At 53.7% G+C, this 11,248-nt stretch overlaps 3 non-coding genes across 3 annotated transcripts; all 3 read left to right on the top strand.

Annotated features, from left to right (window-relative positions):
* Window positions 1-191, top strand: LOC140686492 (U2 spliceosomal RNA). The gene has a single exon (XR_012060348.1). It is a non-coding gene; the product is annotated as a U2 spliceosomal RNA (small nuclear RNA).
* A 4,803-nt stretch (window positions 192-4,994) lies between these two features.
* LOC140686494 (U2 spliceosomal RNA) lies at window positions 4,995-5,185 on the top strand. Its single transcript, XR_012060350.1, has one exon. It is a non-coding gene; the product is annotated as a U2 spliceosomal RNA (small nuclear RNA).
* Window positions 5,186-11,016: 5,831 nt separating this feature from the next.
* On the top strand, window positions 11,017-11,207 carry LOC116283745 (U2 spliceosomal RNA). Its single transcript, XR_004193455.1, has one exon. It is a non-coding gene; the product is annotated as a U2 spliceosomal RNA (small nuclear RNA).
* The last annotated feature ends 41 nt before the right edge of the window (window positions 11,208-11,248 follow it).

Here is an 11,248-nt window from a genome sequence, read left to right as displayed (position 1 = left end):
ATCGCTTCTCGGCCTTTTGGCTAAGATCAAGTGTAGTATCTGTTCTTATCAGTTTAATATCTGATACGTCCTCTATCCGAGGACAATATATTAAATGGATTTTTGGAGCAGGGAGTTGGAATAGGAGCTTGCTCCGTCCACTCCACGCATCGACCTGGTATTGCAGTACTTCCAGGAACGGTGCACCCCTCCGGGGGAAACAACTGAGTCAACCAAAGGCAGACCGGAACGTGCTTAGCAGCTCTCTCGGCGATGGCTTGACGGCCGCAGGCGTCTTCCGAATGTTGTCTTCGAACTGGTGGCTAGAGCGGTGTTTCCACTGCGATAGTGTGCAGACGCGCCGAGGCTGTTACTTTTCGTAGCTCGGTGGGTCCCGGACCGTTTTTTCGTTCTCGCTCAACGGTTCTCGGGGGCTGTAGGGCCTACCCTATCTTTCTTGCTCTGCGAGTAACAGCTTTCTGAGGTTCTTGGTTTCCGCTGCGGGCTCCCAGAGGGAGCGGGCGAGAACACCAGCTCGAGTCTCACGTCTGTAGTCTCTAGTCCTCTGGCTTCACACTTTTTGTAATGTTACTCCCCTCTTAAAAGTTTTCTGATTCAACAGATGGAGGAAAGATCCTAGCTGGCAGCTCCCGGGGAGAGCCACAATAATCGCCCGGCTTGTTTCACTTACGTGTGTTTTGATTGCCCTCGGATTTCACTTCTACTGGTGACTAACAAGGAGAGAGGTCAGGGCCACTGAAGTTTTATTGTTACTTACAGTTCGTAAGGGAAGATGCACGTGCCGTCCACACCATGCAGAGAGCCACGTAGGGCCTCAGCCTGCTTGGATGGGAGGCAGGAGAAGAGAAAGCATGGCCGGGGGAGGGGGGAGGGGGGAGGGGACAAAGGCAGGGTAAGAAAGTTTGAGCAAGGTTAGGGTTGGACAATTGGAATAGGGTTCCATGGGATTCCGTGGGCCTTGGGCTATATATGGGGCTGCTCTCTAGCTGTCAGACAGCAGAGCTCAGGGGACTGACTAGCTGGAGTGTGAGCGTACATAGAGGGGGCAGTTGCAGATATGCGTGCTGGAAGGTTGGTTTGCCCATGACAGCAGGCTCCCAAGGCAAGTCGGTTGCATCTCTAGGAATTAGCTAGTCCTGAGAGGGGCAGTCTCTTCCAGGCCAGCAGGCCCGCAAGATGTCAAGCATTCAACGTATAGAAAAATTTAAAACATGATTCATACACAGTGGGTGATCATCCTATTTGAACTTCTCAGTCTAGGGATTTGCTCGGGGTAGAGGGTGGAAAGGAAAAGAGGGTGCTTGTAGAAGTTTTCGACTCGAAAAGAGAGTGGAGGCGTACACCTCTCCTCCCAAGGCATCCGCCCCCACCCCACCCCTAGATACACACGAGATCAGATTCCAGGGAATGGTATGAATTAGGGTTTATTCATTCAAGAAATAATGTATGGAGTGGCTACCGTGTGCTAAGACCCAGTGACAGGTGCACGGGTATAAAAAAAGACAGGCCCTGCTCTGAGAAAGTTGATAGTCTCCCCTGGAGAAAACAGAGCAACAATTCATTATGAGTGCACATGACTTTCCTAATCCGAAATTCCTGAAATCCCTTCCGGTCAGTTCAGGAATTGACCACACTCACGATTCAGCAAAATACACCCTCAGTTGTTGCAAGGCATTAGTTTCTTTGTATCCTGCTTGTTGAGAACATTCACGTCATTTGATGCAGAGATATTAACGTGCTTGATTGTAACTAGAGTGTTTCATAGAAACAGCCCGTATTTCTAAAATCTGAAAAATTCTGAAATCCGAAACCTATCTGTCCCTAAGGATCCAGCATGGGGGTTGGGAGGAAAAAACAAAACAAAACAAAACCCACAAGACCTTAGAGTGCCTGAGGCCAAGGAAGGACAGGCATTCAGGAAGGGCGCTCGAGTGGCCTTCAGCATCTAGGGGATGAGAGGTCAGAGGGGATCCCAAAAGGAATGTCCAGGGGACAGTTGGAGAAGGGGGCGGCGGCAGCAGCCATCCTGTGATGGACTTGACATGCCGGGACGGAGCCTGAGCAGGAGGAGGAGAGGCAGTGGACAAGCAATGTACACGATGACTCCACCAGCACGTATAGCTGGTCCCCCCGGGTCTGGCACGATGGGCACATGAACAGAGGGCCACTGTGGCAGCAATGGAGTCCAGAATGGGCCCTCAGTCCTGAACTCAGAGAGGCACTAGGCCTGGCCCTCTCTAGGGTTGAGGCATGGGGGGATTCGGGGCTCCTCTAGCCGCCATCTTTGTTCAGAACCTCCCTCTAACTGGCCAAGCCCATCCTTGCTTCCTCCCTTCCTCAACTTTTTCAAAGCATTAAGCACCCCCCCCCCATCAACCTCCTGCACTCTTCACTGGGTCTCAGCGACTTCCAGGATGACCCAACTCCATGCTATGACCCAGACTCCAAAAGTCAACTGTTTGCAAAGCACTGATATCTGCACAGGTCAAAAAAGGTGAATGAAACTGGGGGAAAATATTTGCAGATGTATCACAGGCAGGGTTTATCTCAGTATTCTATAATGAAATCTGAGAATGTGATCAGAAGAAACCAAACCACTCAGTAAAACGCGGACAAAGATCACACAGTCCACGGGAAAGATAATAAATTATGGTTTTTCACATACAAAAAGATGTACCACCTACCTATAAAAGAAAGAAATGCATATTTAAATGGCACTGAGGTATAATTCATAACCTGTGAGTTTGGCAGCGATTCCCAAATAGGTGGGAAACCATAAAGTGACCACTGAGGAACATGGAACCAAGCAGAGAGGTCTTGTACTGGGGACGCCTGAAGGGCGGTCATCATACCCACCCACACCCTGGGGCTGGGCGAGCTGGTTGATATTGCGGATGGAAACAATCAATAAGCTAATCTATAAGAAGAATAGAGGAGAGTTTTGTTAGAGCCAAACTGAGAGCTACAGTCTGGGAGGGGGAGGCAGCCCCTCAAGCTCTGATGAGCTGCTCCAGGGAAGCACGGTGGTGTTCCGCAGAGTTTTCTGTCTTGTCCCAGCAAAGAGCATAAACCATGACAGGGATACATTCCTCTGAGGTTTCCAAAAAAGACAGATCAGCATGGGCACAGGGAGCCAGTCTGGCCTTGGCGCCTGGGACGGGAGCCTCATCGTCGTAGAAGCCCTAGCATTGACATCTCGGGAAGGGAGGTCTCTGTCTCTCTCTTCAAAACCAACATTCTTTAGTTCTGGACAATGCACCCTTTTCTTCCGTGGTTAGAGGAAAGCAACGATGTACTTTTGCTAGGCCTCAAGACAGGCTGTTCAAGATAGCACAAAGGTCACACCAAGTCATGTATAAGCCAGAACCACCTCCCCATGTCATCTTCTTTAATCCTTCTCCATCGACTCCTGCATTTCACAAGTATATCCGTGCCGGGCACTGATCTAAGTGGTGGAAAACGCAGCCCGAGTGGGAATCTTCCCAGTAGCTGAGGTGGGGGCAGGGTAGGGTCGGAGAGTGGGGGAGGCAGGGTTACAGCCAAAGCAAAGCACCTATACAAACATGTCGGGTCTGCCGCAGCTACTTAGAAACTCCAGACCAGGTTGGGGCACCGGGGGGCGCCTCCGGTGAGGGTGGGGAGGGAAGTTGCTCTGAACAGGCCCCGTTAGGTTTTCTTAGGGCCGGGGTTCCCGCGAGGAGATGAAGGTTCAGAGAACAATCTGGCCAAAACGCTGTTTCTCCCCAGTGTTTGCTAGTGGAGGGCTGACTCCTGCTGGGCATGTCCACAGAGGGCCTCGGAGCTAATCTGTCGGGAGGGTGGGTAGGGTTCCGGGAGAACACGTAAAAGAGAAAAAAGCCAGGCGGGCAGAGAGTCCGGGAGCCAAGAGCCAAGGCAGGGTGAGGCAGGAACCTGACCCCAGATGCCACCTGCCCTTACGGGAGCCGCCGTGCTACAGACCTGGCGCCAGCAAACCCGTGTGTGTGCCACCAGCAGCCCTCCTCCCCTCCGGGGTCGACTTCCTGTTCTCACGGTTTCCGTCCTGTGGAATCCCATCAGTTAGCGGGGCCTCTGCTCCAGACCAGGGCTTTGTCTTGAGGCAGGGTGATCAGTCCTGCAGGTCAACAGCCTACTAGCTGTGTGACTCTGGACAAGTGTCTCCACCTCTCTGGGCTTGGCGATCACGTCTGTGAAATGAGGATGGTAACAGCGTCAATCCGCTCTAGGGTCTCCAGGATCCAAGTGGGTTCAAACCTATCAAACAAAGAATGCAGCGCAGTGCCTGGCACGTGACTGTCGAGCCTTCAGGGTTCCTTTCCCTCGTTTCCCACAGACTGGACAGAACTGATGAGACATTAGGGCAAGGGCCGACTGTGCTAGTGTCCCAGTCCCTACAGCTCACACTACAGGCTTTGCGGAGAACCGAGGAAAGACTGTCCACCCTCGTGGCGATCCCGGAGTCTCAGTTAAGGAGCTTGGGGAGGAGGGCGGAGCGGAGACAGGTGCACAGTCACGACGGTTCCTGCCCAAGGGCCGGGCCTTGCCAGGCGGTCCACGGCGGACACTGCTCTCCCGGATGCACAGCTACGTCTCCGCGACTCGCTTCGCGACTCACTTCGGGAGCCCGCGGGCGGCTCTCGGCCCGCAACTCCTTCCACCAACCGGCTCCCGCCGCCCAACGGCAACCCCCTGCCTTCCGCCCGGAGTTGGTGGGGTGCAGCGTGAGCGGGGCCAGACGGCGGTGTGGACACGCCCCTGGGGCGGGGGAGGGCGGGGCATGCAAATAGCGAGTCTTCCTCTGGGGAAGGTTGGGGGTCCCAGGAGCAAAAAAGGGATGTGAAAATTGACCAGGAATGCGGGAGACAACTGGAGCGTCACAGGTCTGGAGTTACACAGGACAGTGAGCCAGGAATGTCGACCGAGGGTTAGGGTGCTCACCGTGAGTTGCATGGAGATGCAGGGAGGACGGTGGCGGCGAGGGACGGTCGCTAGGCATCGCTTCTCGGCCTTTTGGCTAAGATCAAGTGTAGTATCTGTTCTTATCAGTTTAATATCTGATACGTCCTCTATCCGAGGACAATATATTAAATGGATTTTTGGAGCAAGGAGTTGGAATAGGAGCTTGCTCCGTCCACTCCACGCATCGACCTGGTATTGCAGTACTTCCGGGAACGGTGCACCCCGTCTCGGGGACATAAAATAGTAATGCCAAAAGCAGACTTGCTAGTAGAAACTCTGCCGGTAGTTTTTCGAGGTTCTTGCTTTTAGTTTCGTCGTAACGGCAAGCCGCTCGCAGCCTACAAGCGGGTTGCTGAAAGTACTTCACAGCGTGGGCTGTTGTCTTAAGGTTGGCTCAGGAGCAGCCGTTTCTTAACCACCTTCCGAGTCTCCCAGTAGAAGTGGCGGTATTCACGTAGCTTGATAGCTTTAGAGTGTCGGGCGTCTTTTCGTGTTCAGTGTCGGGAGAAAGCACTGCTCTGAGCCAGGCACAGGCAGAGTTTCAGAACCCCGCGTGCGAGGCGGGAGGTTTGCGGCAGTGCCACGGCAGGAGCAGAGCTCAGGGCTTGAAGTGCTGGAGGTGAGCAGAAAAGACGAGCTTTTTCCCCACGGGCGTTCTACCTGTTCACAGTCACATGTCTGCTGACGCTAATGTGCGAAGCCTTCAGGACCAGTCTCTTTTTGCTCCCTCCTCGTTTAATCTCTCAGCCTCCCAACCTCCTCCTCCCGAACCTCCTGAAACTCCGTGATCTGCCAAAGCTGCCGTATTTGCTGCTGCTTTTTGGGGGGGGGGGGGGATTGAAGTGTATAGTTGACTTACAATGTTGTGTTAGTTTCAGGTGTACAGCAAAGTGATTCTGTATTATATACATTACATACATTGATTTCTTTTCCATTATAGGTTATTTTACAAGATACTGACTATAGTTCGCTGTGTTATATAGATGCTATACAGGAGGCCCTTGTTGTTATTTTATGTACAGGAGTGTGTATCTGTTAAACCCCAATTCCTAGTTTACCCTCCCTACCCCACTCCCAGCCTTCCCCTTTCATAACCAGAAGCTTGTTTTCTGTGTCTGTGAGTCTGTTTGTCTTGTAAGTACTTTTTTTTTTTTAGATTCCACAATGTAAGTGATATCATATGATATTTGTCTTTGTCTGACTTACTTCACTTAATATGATAATCTCTAGGTCCATCTATGTTGCTGCAAATGACATTATCTCACTGTTTTAAAGCTGAGTGATATTCCGTGTATATACATACATACATACATACATACATACATGCATACACACACACACACACACACACACACACACACACACACATATACCACATCTTCTTTATCCATTCATCTGTTGATGGACATTTAGGCTGCTTCCGTGTCTTGGCTATTGCAAACAGTGCTGCTATGAATATTGGGGTGCATGTATCTTTTCGAATTAGAGTTTTCCCCGGATAGGCAGAGGAGTGGAATTGCTGGATCATATGGTAAGTCTATTTTTAGCTTTTAAAGGAACCTCCTTACTGTTCTCCATAGGAGCTACATCGATTTACATGCCCACCGACAGTGTAGGAGGGTTCCTTCTTCTCCACACCCTCTCAGGCATTTATTTGTAGACTTTTTAATGATGGCCATTCTGGCCAGTGTGAAGTGACAGCCCATTTGTTAAGTGTTTTCTTGACATGCCTGCTTTACTGACTCGACCTCTGCCCCTGAGGTTGACCCTGCCGGCGGAAAACTTAATGAAGATCAGTTTCTGGTAGAAATACCCACGTCGGATGCCCATGTCGATAAGTTGAGCACCGCCTCCAATTTTAGGTGATTGAAACCGGATTCCTTCAGGTAGCCCTCAAACCGGCTCTGCCAGGACCCCTGCCTTCCAGAAGGAATTACAGGTAACTGAGATCATACCTGCAAGGGTCTTCTCTGATAGGGAAGGAAAATTTTTTCTACCTACCTATCTATCTATCTGTGTACCTTGGCGGCGGGGGTGGGGGGGATGGGGGGTGGTTGGGGACGGGCCGGGGGCGAGGCTGGTTGAAATCGTCCAGGTGTCCCAGCACCACTGGGCAGCAACGGCCCCAGGATCTCTCGGGTGCGGCCGGAGGCTCGGCGTACTTCTCAACTCTCCAAATGTTTCTGCTGCACCTGTGGCGCCCAGCAGCACTGCTTAGAGCGTCCAGTGAAAACGCCGGCCGCAGGCCCCCTTGTTCTGCCATACTGACTTTTCCGTGACAGTGAAAGTGTTTGCTGTGCTCCTGCCAATCCAGTCATGTATCGGTGTAGGACAGTCCCAGGCTGGCTTCGCGTTTAGCACACAGTAGGCACTCAGTGAAGAGTGGATGGACAAGGAACTACTGAATTCCCAGTTGTGTCACAGACAGGCGGCCACCCAGTCTAGTGGGGAGGCCCACGGACCCATGCTGGAATATGTTGAGGGCAAGTCCCATAGCTTCCACGTTGTGTGGCCCTCCGCACCCACCCCAGGTTTGTTTTGCGAGTCGGGACTGATGACACCCCTCCCCCCAACACACACAGACCCACCTGCACCAAGGGGGTGTGAAAAGCTTTTTAACTCACGTAATGAGGCTTTCCAGGGACGGCAGGGTGGCTCCCCCAGCAAGTTTGAAAATGGTCTGAGAGGGAGGGAAGGAGGCCAGGTTGGCGGTGAGCAGAGGGGCCAGGGTGAGGCTTTTCCCGTCAGCTGGCTCAGACATAGCAAGGCGTGAGGAAGGAGGAGTGCCGAGGCTTAAAAGCTGTCAACAGCCCAGCCTCAAAACAGGGTCAGACTCTCCACCACACCCTGCAAGCTGCTTTCCCCTCTAGGAGATGTGGGTGGAAAGCCGCCTTCGACGGGCGCCGAACAGAGGGTCTCGGGACCTTCTGTGAGCCTGCCTTCCACGGTGGACAGTCCACAAACGCCCATCGGGTCAGAGTCTGTCGGCCCACCAACAGAGTCTCGGCTTCTGCACACAAAGGTTTCCTGGGCCGAACTGCCTCGGTCTGATCTAAGGAGGGCTCCGGCCAGAGCTGAGGTAGGGGTGGGGTGGGGGGTTGGGGGGTGGGGTTGCGGGTTCTCCGAGAGAAGCTGAACAAGCTGGCCGAGTCTGAGATATGGATGAGCCCGTGAGGGGATGGACTTGAGGGTTGGGGGACGATTATAGTGGGAAGGAGCCCACCAGAAGCAGGTGTTCCCTGGAGCAGTTTTGAGGCCCTCCAGTGGCTGGGCAGGTCAGCGGTGTGCAGACCAGTCCCCTCCATTCCCCCAGATCCCCCCCTTGTTTACCCCTCTGTATTTTTGTCCATGCTTTTGCCTCAGGCTCCAAGGCCCAGGTTCCCCGCTTGTATCAACATGCTTCCCCTCTCCCCCAAGTCCTGACTTGCCCTATAAGCCCTCCCGAAGGTCAGGAAGGCCCTCCTGGTTTAGCCGCCTTCGTGTTCCTTCCCACCTTCTCATGTATTGGGTATGTACCGCCCGCTCTCGGCGGGGACCCCGAGCCAAGTGGGAGAGGCCTGGCGCCTCAAGGGAGTCACCGCCTGTGGGAGGCGCGCCCGTGTGTTCATCCTCATCAGACCTGGTGTCCTGGTGACTTGGCCCTGGCTGGATGCTCCCCGGGGACAGGAGCGTGTCTGTTCCATCTCTACTCCCGGGACTAAGCACAGGCCCTGGCGGCTTGAGTCACAGGTGATCGATGACCGTTGGTTAAGCTGGAACAGGTAGTGAAGTCAGGAGGCCGAGAGTCTGCTGCGATCGGACCCCGGACCCCAGCTGGGACGCTGGCAGCTGTGTCCTCCCGGGCAAACACATTTCCCCAGGGTAAAGGCAGGAGCTTTTTCACCCGGTCTCCTGGTCGGGCAGAGAGTCTGTCCACTGTGTAGTGCCCGTCACTTCCGGAACCCGCATCCGTTCTCAGGAGAAGGCTCACCCCTATAGGTGACCCCCCCACTTGACCGAGGTCGCCTAGGGGGCAGCAGTCTGATCACTGTGACCTCTCAGTGCTGGGCTCCGTCTGATAGGTGCACCAACCATCGTCTGCATGCGTGGTTGAGTCCCTGGCCTCAGAATCAAAGGTGGTTAGGTCAGTGTGTTCTGCTTCTTTTCAAAGAAAACTTCAGGATTATGACCCAGAAATGTGCACGTGACGCTGGTGAGGAGTAAAGGTGGCGTCTCGAATTTGTGAGGGAAACATTCACGCATGTACTCTGTGCTCCAGAGTAAGCACCACACGACTCAAAGGTTCAGATGGATGTTGAGAAGAAGAGAAAAGAAGACCTTGAGGAAGATTTAGGAAATTACCTTATAAGTCCTTTCTAAAGTCGACTCAGAATCCGAAAGACAGTTTTAAATCGATCACCCTGACGATTTTTATAAAGAGAACTTTGAATGGAACCTTAAGCAAAGCCAAAAGACAGATACCCAACAGGAGAACATAGTCACCGCCTACGTTACAGACGAAGGGCCAGCCCCCTTCATGTGGAGATGGCAGATACAGGCCCTTAGGACCAAGGCCAACCAAAAATCCTGTAAGAAAAGGGCCGCCGTCTCCGCCCGAATGAGAGGGTTCGTTCACAGAGAGAACAGAAACGCGGCTCTGAAGCACAGGAGAGGACGCTCAGAGGACCAGAAAACTGCAAATCCACCCTACGCTGCGGTACCATTTTCACTTCTGGGATCAGCCCCTCGTCCCCCTGCCCTTAACCTTACACAAAAAAAGCATTCCCAACTTTGATGCCACGCGGGGCTGCTGGCGAGGCTGCGGAAAGAGGCGCTGCCCGAGAACACCTGCCCTACTCTTCCAGTCACCGCCCCTGATCTCTCGAAATTCCAGGCTTCTTGCACTGAGGGTGACCGAGACCGCGACGGCCGCGCACCACCGTGAGAGCGCAGTGGCACCCGGCGGGCCTCCGCAGAGCGCGGTGCCGGGGGGCCCGGGGCGAATCGCAGGCCCTTGGGGCACGTCGATTCGAGCGAACTCCGCGGGCGTAAATGGCGCTGAGGAAACGGAGATGCCAAGTTTTTGATTTGCGACGGGCGATGTTCCATTCCAGGGACTATATTCCAGGACATCCTTTCTCAGTACATTCTCCTCCTCCTCCTCCTCCTCCTCCTCCTCCTCCTCCTCCTCCTCCTCCTCCTCCTCCTCCTCCTCCTCCTCCTCCTCCTCCTCCTCCTCCTCATTTGGGGGGGGGGGCGGAGCGGGGCGGAGGAGGTAATTAAGTTTACTCATTTGTTTTAGTTTTAGAGGAGGTGCTGGGGATTGAACCCAGGACCTTGTGTATGCTAAGCATGCGCTCTACCGCTTGAACTATATCCTCCCCCCAGGACATCCCTTCTCAGGACAAAACCACCCGGGGACTCGAACCGTCGGGCAGTAACGGGCAGAAGAACACGGACGCAAGCAGAGCAGAGAGGTCCTGGGCAAGGAGAGGCGAGGGGGTGTGGTGGTGGCTGAAGAGCCGTCCTAATCGTGACGTGTCGGGCACTGGCTGAGCGTGTAGGAGGCACGCTCTTTGAACGGTTGTTGAATGTGCAATACGTGCGGGCGAAAGAACGGTGGGCAAAATCAAGTTCTTCATTTCTGGGGTTCCAACGGTGAGAGCTGCTACCGTGTCAGCGCTTCCTTCGCAGTCCGGGGCGGCTGCCCCTCCTCTCCGGTCTTCGGCTGCAAGTGCTTCCAGGGCGGGGAGGCGGGCTCCGGATGGGGTCCTGGCTCCCGGCGCCCGGAGGCGGTCCGGAGGGTGGAGTCAGGCGGCTGCAGCCGCAACTCCTCGGAAGGCAGAAGGCGGGGCATGCAGATTAGACAGTGGCTGTTGGGCGCGGGAACGACGGAACAATAAGGGATATAGGATTTCTCGTTAAAAATGTAGAGAACAACAAAAAAAGTCTGCTCAAGAGTCTAGTGACAGCGGTGTGGACGACGCAAAAGGAATGAGACAGTGCGGGTTAGAATGCTCACCGTGAGTTGAACATGGGTGCAGGGAGGACGGTAGCGGGGAGGGCGGGTCGACCAGTATCGCTTCTCGGCCTTTTGGCTAAGATCAAGTGTAGTATCTGTTCTTATCAGTTTAATATCTGATACGTCCTCTATCCGAGGACAATATATTAAATGGATTTTTGGAGCAGGGAGTTGGAATAGGAGCTTGCTCCGTCCACTCCACGCATCGACCTGGTATTGCAGTACTTCCAGGAACGGTGCACCCCTCTGGGGGAACAATTCTTGTCTTGAATGATAGTTCGACTCTCG

Source organism: Vicugna pacos, chromosome 16, assembly GCF_048564905.1.
Source record: "Vicugna pacos chromosome 16, VicPac4, whole genome shotgun sequence".
In the NCBI taxonomy this organism is placed as follows: Eukaryota; Metazoa; Chordata; class Mammalia; order Artiodactyla; family Camelidae; genus Vicugna; species Vicugna pacos.
This window is presented reverse-complemented; position numbering and strand designations above follow the sequence as displayed.